At 37.0% G+C, this 7,014-nt stretch overlaps 1 pseudogene; it reads right to left on the bottom strand.

The window, feature by feature from the left end:
• Positions 1-1,600: 1,600 nt before the first annotated feature.
• LOC145040880 (phosphoenolpyruvate/phosphate translocator 2, chloroplastic-like) lies at positions 1,601-6,811 on the bottom strand (annotated as a pseudogene).
• Between the last annotated feature and the right edge of the window lie 203 nt (positions 6,812-7,014).

Raw genomic sequence — 7,014 nt, 5'->3', positions numbered from 1 at the left:
CACATATTAGCCACTCGAGGCTATACCTATGTGGGTCTGTGCACCCAAACTCTCTGAACCCTCAGGTTCTAACTCTGTAAACATGCACAACATAAATCACATAGAATAATGCAGTGCAACACATAACACATATATAGCATACAAACACTGTATCACATACTCTAGTTACCTACTCAAGGTAAAGTATAGTGAGAAGACTCACCTCGTGTATCTCGATAACTCGCAAATCCCTAAAATCACTCGTGCTCGATCCCCCGGGCTATAATCTTCCTATAATACAATATATCTCTAATTAACACTTTTACAACTAAGGTTGACTAATCCTATCAAGTCAACACTGGTCAACTGTGGTAAACGTTCAACTTTGACCGGACTCGGCGAGTGCACCAAAGCGACTCGGCGAGTCTATACGCGTTCACTGACTCCCTCGGATCCTCTCTTGGCACGTCGAGTACTTCCCTAACTCGACGAGTTCCACCTGGCATGAATCGCGGGGCAACCACGACTCAACTCGCCGAGTCTCAAGAACAACTCGGCGAGTTCCGGCTTGACTCAACCCCATATTGACTCTCCCTGACTCACTGGGTCATCCCCCAACCCGGCGAGTCTACTCCCTGAACACTTTACATGAAACCCCAACCCTACTCGTCGAGTCTCAAGAACAACACCGCGAGTTCATGCCATGCACAAACTCTATTGACCTTCTGAGGTCAGATCTGCTTTCCCAAACCATAGATCTGGCCTTCCCAAGCATGAATGTCACGTAAAGTTCGAAACTTGATGCTTGTATAACCCCTACAAGGCATCAAAACGAGATTTGGTCCCAAAAACAACCACCTAGGTCCAATGACTCCATAATAACCCAAAAAGCTCCAATGGTTAAGGTCTCTGGACCTCTTTGAGTCCAGATCCAAGGCACAAACTCGAAGAGGAACCATTTGCTTCACATAATCACTCTCCAAAGGGGTTATAAAACCCTAACTCTAAAGATCAACCCAAAAACTAAAGGAGATTCGAACCATTACCTCAAAATGAAGCCTCTAGACTCTGGATCTACTGGAATCTCACCTCCTCCTTGCTCTTGCCACCTTCCTCTTGGTAAACAAAGAATACAAAGGCCCAAAAGTGACTTCCTCTCTCCCAAAACGAATTAGCTCTCTTAGGGTTCTCTCAAGGGACTGGTACCCGAAATGGGAGGCTATAAGTGCCCTTAAATAGGATCCAAACCCAGAGAATTAGGGTTTCATTAAACAGCGTGGACTCGTCGAGTCCACTCCTTGGACTCAACGAGTCCAGACGCGAACCCACGTCCACAATCGCGATCCTACTCGGCGAGTTTGAGCCCCAACTCGCCGAGTCCCTCACAAAATACCAAAAATATAAGAATGAATAATACTTGGGAATCCGGGTTGTTACATTAATGCTTCAGTATCCTTGTCTACAAGCCATGTTTTGACCTGTGTGTATGTAAAGTTTTATGTTTATTATTATCACTTCCAATATATTTTAATAAATTAAATAAGAAAAAATACCAATTTTTGTTTGAAAATAAAGCTAGTGGCAGCAATTAGGTTTTTGATTTCAAGCCCAATTTTACCAATCATGTAGCCTTTGGTTTTGGGTTTGGCTTTATCCTCTTTCCTATTGAATACAGGAAAACTCCAGTAAGTGCGATTGTGCCAAACCAGTTCCTGAATTTAAATATGATGAAGGTAATATAAATAGTAGCTAGTAGCAAATTCAAGTTGTACTTTGTAAGCAGTATCCATATTTATAAATTTTACCAAGTAAGTTGATGGGAGATGCTGGTGTTTGGATGAAGATAACAGAGGACACAATGACCACCACTTGCTTCACACAGTTCCCCACTGCATGTGTCACTAGATTTACAATTTTTAGTATCATATACGATACCTATCACTCCTCTCCATATTATTACCTCTTTCCTGACCTTAAACATTTTGCTAAGTACATTACGTGATTGGTTGTTCACATTTGAAGCCATTCCACTTCCAAAACCGATCTTGTATAATGCATGTATATTTCATCAAATCAAAATGTACAGATGCATGGTCAACTCTGATTGTTTGACTTAATTTATATCTAAATTAAGAAGTAGCTACTAGCTAGATAAGGAGTTGAAGGTATGGTCAAGAACCAGTTAAATGAAGATTCGGTGAAGGATGTTAATGAAACACCACCCGTAATATGTACAAGAGATGAAACCACCCATAATGTTGGTATTTGTCAACAAACATAATTAATTAATGAAGAATTAGAATTAGGAGAATTTACTATTTATTACCCAACACAATATATGATTAAATGAATCTTAATTGCCTTTACTGACCTCTGAAAGTAGAAGGGCAAAAAAGAGAACATGGAAAAAAAGGCTCCATGGATTTAGTTGTGTAAGTGAAGGAAACCACAAATCTTCCAAGACTTATATTAGTCAAAAGGTTTCCTATTATCTGTGCCACTACCAACATTACCACATGTACAATCTGACATCATCATCAACCATGCATTTTATAAAATCAGCTACATACCTACCTACTTAATACTCATTACTCAAACAAACATTAATTCATTAACCAACGAATGAACTAACGTAAAAAATAGAATTAAGCACCTGGGTTTTATAAATCTTGGGTGGATGAAGTTTAAGTGCCCACATAATCAAAATCATCACAGTCCCTATGACAACCCGAAAATTGTTTGCTTTATGAGTATAGTCAACCTTAAGTCAGACTCGCCCCTGCTATCTTTTAGCACTGTTAGAGTCTGTTTGATAGTTTTTAGTCTAGTACACTTATGGAATGAGTGTTAGGAAGTACCTGCTAGAGACACTGTGAAACATTCAAGCCTCAAGAACACCTAAAAGGAGTTCATGGCCAAAACACTTGAGTTTATGGCCGTAAACTCAAGGTGGGCCGTAAACTCCCCCCTTAAGGTCTCATTCCCTTCACCTTTCCTTCATTCTTACATTTCCACCTTAATAACACTTGATTTCTCTCTCAATTATCATCGAGATTTTCATTCCTACTCTTCCAAAAGTAATTGATTCTTCCCTCTAGTTGTTGATTTCCCTTCTTACTATGAATCATCCATTGATTCCATCCATTAACAACATATTTTGGCTAGATCTCCAACTTTCACCAAGAACAAACACTAGTATTTTGGTCCAAAAATCAACCCTTTCAAGCTTCTATATCGTGAGTACTCTTTCCTTACCTAGTTGTATGCTAGAAATACTTAATCTACACCTTGAAATCATCCATTTCCTGAGAACAAGAGGTGTTCACGGTCAAGAGCATCTCCCTTGGCCGTAAACCCTAGTTAGTGGTGCTTTTGAGCCTTAAACTCTTCCTAAGGATTGGAATTTAGGCTAGAACACTCCATTAGGCCTTGTAAGACCTTGAAACACCTTTTCATGCACCTTTTACCATGAGTTTACGGCCGTAAACTCCATGGCCATAAACCCATGGCCGTAAACACGTAATGGTGGCCGTAAACCCTCCTTTGATCAATCACATGTGATTCTACACTCCATTCCAAGTGTCCCTTAGTCCCTTCGAGTCTTTCCTTGTATTATAATTACTTATAAACACTATATTCATGCAAATACTTACCATATATGTCATTTAGGACCCGTTCGTGTCTCGGGAGTTCATTCGTGGAGCTTCGCATCCTTACACGCATATTCGTTTGAATCACACATATAAGGTGAGTTCATACCCCGTAATGAATCTTTTAACTGTTTTATATGCCTTTAGTGGGGTGGGGGAATACAAGTTGAACACAATGATAATTGTGTTAATTTTTGTTATAAACATCTTTCAAAAGATTGATTATGTCTTCTTTAAGTGATCAAAAAAATTAAAAAAACTCTTTTAAAGTTATGTTACTTTTTAGTTTAATAAAACTCTATTTTTAAAGTACACGCATAACTTAGTAGTAAAATGAGTCTTTTCAATAACAGTTAAAGTAACACTAATAAACTATAAGGGGTATTGTTTATAGGTTCAGTTCATACTAGATACAATACACGATAACAAGAAGAACATACTAAGATACTATAACAAAACGAATATACTAAGTTGCTATAGCATTAAACAATTATAGGATCTAATTATACCAATGAATCACTAACTCATTGTTCTAAACAAAAGGTGATAGTTAAATTGGGTATACACGATCACATAACTTTAATGTGGATTACACAGCCTAGCAACTGGTTTGCTGAAGTCGCGTTTGGTTCCCCAAATCTGTTGACAGTGAGAGTGTATAGTATGGGTACTAGCCTTCACCTTATGACCTTAATAAAACAAACATGTTTTAAGGAAATTAGTACACCAGGATGTCAATTTAAAAGACAACTGAGTACTTACATTTTCCCATTACTTTCATAAAGTGACAGTTCTACTTGAAAGTTAATGCAAGTTATTTTCGAGTCAAGATAGTTATAAACTAGCGAAAACTTACATTTTACAAATGACAATCAGAACAGTTGAGTCTAGTACATTCAGTGGAAAGGGACCATAATGCAAACCTTATGATTCCTTAATGTATACATCAAGGGATATATTCTAATAGGATCCGACAGATAATAGGATGTGTGCTTTCTGCATCATTTCCTGTTCCTTGTTTGGTTGTGGGCTTAGAGCGGATTCACCCAACCTATTATCCATTCGATATTAGTTATATATATATATATATATATATATATATATATATATATATATATATATATATATATATATATATATATATGTTCCGCATATATCAAGTCATCATAAGGGGTACCAGGTATGGGTCGGGTCATAGGACACTAATTCAATGCACGCTTTCTAGTATAAAACATACTTTTTAAATCAGAACTTTTGGTATACAAAACTAGAAACTTACCAGTAAAGGGTTTAATCCATTTTATTAAACCAGTATAAATTAAAGGACCTTAGGTGATTAACTCTATAATAACTTAGTTTATACATTGGGGTTATATATAATTAATACATGATAGATGGTTAGATGTGTGTCTTCTGCCTCATTTCGTGTTCCTTGTTTCGTTGTGGGCTTAGGGAAGATTCACACAATTAACTATCTATTCGATATTAGATTTTATATATATATATATATATATATATATATATATATATATATATATATAGCTAGTATAAACTAAGTGATTATAGAAGGAGCCATTGTGGTTACTATTTTATTATAAGAAATAAGGGTTTTCTTAAATAATCTTTTCATCAAATATAAAGGAACTATTACAGTTAACTCTGTGAGTACCAAGTGAATACGCCAGGGTTATCTACAACAATGATCTAACAACCAATGGGATGTGTGCCATCCACCTTATTTCTTGTTCCTTGTTTGGTTGTGGGCTTAGGGCAAGTACACACAATAGATTGTTTGTTTACTCTTGTTTTCATATAACTTGTATCCACTTAGTACTCTTAGAAAGGATTGTAGAGTCATTTTTACTTATCTTTCATCAAAGCATGAAATATAGGATTTTCTGGAGGAACAGTCGAACTTTTCTGAACAGAACTTACAACTTACTATCACTTTCTTACATCTTACTTACATCACTAAAATCTTATGAAATCACCAACTTAATTGTTGATCAACTCTTTCAAAATAACTTGTATTCTCAGGAAACTAGTAGACAGGTACTCGCGCTGGAAATTCAGAAGATGAAGCAGTATAGCTCCAAGTCTTGTTTTGTTATTTACATATGTATTCTATGTTATGTGAACACACACATTGTAAATACTTTATTTCTAATGAAATGGTGTTCATTACTTTGATTACTATGATGCATGTCTTGTGATACTAAACATGACATCCTCCACCCCCGAAAGTTTCCGTCGTTCTGGTTTTGGAGTGTGACAGTCCCACACCCAAATTGAAACGTGGTCACTGTCATTGGGTATGGAAAAACCTAATGAACCTGTATCATGTATGAAACAAACCAACTTAGCCTCGTTAATTTATTCTTATTAACACACAAAAACACAGTTTAATTAATTAATTACCTATTTGTTGAAGATGTTGAAGTAGATGTTCAAAAGATACCACACTCCAAACGTGGCTGCCAGCTGTCAATTTCGGCCAAACTCAGTTGGATTTGTAGACTCAATGGAGCTTTCAGCAGCTATAACCACCACCAAATCATTGTATATTCATTTTGGATACAAGAAGGAATAGTAATTATTGTGGGTTTTGTAGTTAGAGCTGAAATTGAAGCATGGTATGTTTGAACTTAGTAAATGGATTGGTGAAAAGAAGAAGATGAACAACATGGTAACATTTTAGGTGGCGTATATAGGTTCCAGAGTAGTGTGGCCAAAAGCCTTACAATCAGTATCTCATACAACATTTTGAAGACGGACTCCACTGGCGTTTTCTTTTGGATGAATTACTTGGGATAAACCTTCCATACACACTCTGTTATCCCTTTCCTTTTGGAACAAAACACCATAGCGAGACTCTACATCAGTAATAATATTCGATTGATAGAGTTTCTACATAAGTTGCAGGTGATCAAAAATAGCGGACATTAGGAAATGTAAATTGTACTTTTAGCGAGATTAGGGTAAAGTTGGCCATCATGAGTTAGAGCCATCATCACTTGCAGGAGACCTAGGGGAAGCTGATCACCTCTATCCACCTGCAAAAAGTGAATCGTCTTCCTATAAGTTTTTTCCACTTTCTCCATATCTTTCCACATAATTGGACCAGGGACGCTGGGAAGGAAAAGGACGCTGCTCTTCACCTCATACTCGTGGATGTGCCCCATCGGCTTTTCTGAATTCGGCAAGGTTAAGAACAGTTTTCCTGTTACAATGTATTTAACGCCGATTAACCAATGTGTCGGTGTCTTGGACGATCATAGATCAAGAATTATCTCATTCCCACATTTTGATGGCGACGGAGACGGTGACATGTATGGAAGGTGGATATCAGTGAACAAAATAAAGATATGGGTGAGGGGGGGAGATA

Source organism: Lactuca saligna, chromosome 4 (assembly GCF_052625555.1).
Source record: "Lactuca saligna cultivar CGN05327 chromosome 4, ASM5262555v1, whole genome shotgun sequence".
Taxonomy (NCBI): Eukaryota; Viridiplantae; Streptophyta; class Magnoliopsida; order Asterales; family Asteraceae; genus Lactuca; species Lactuca saligna.
Note: the sequence above shows the minus strand (reverse complement) of the source record. Positions and strands in the feature narration are given on the sequence as shown.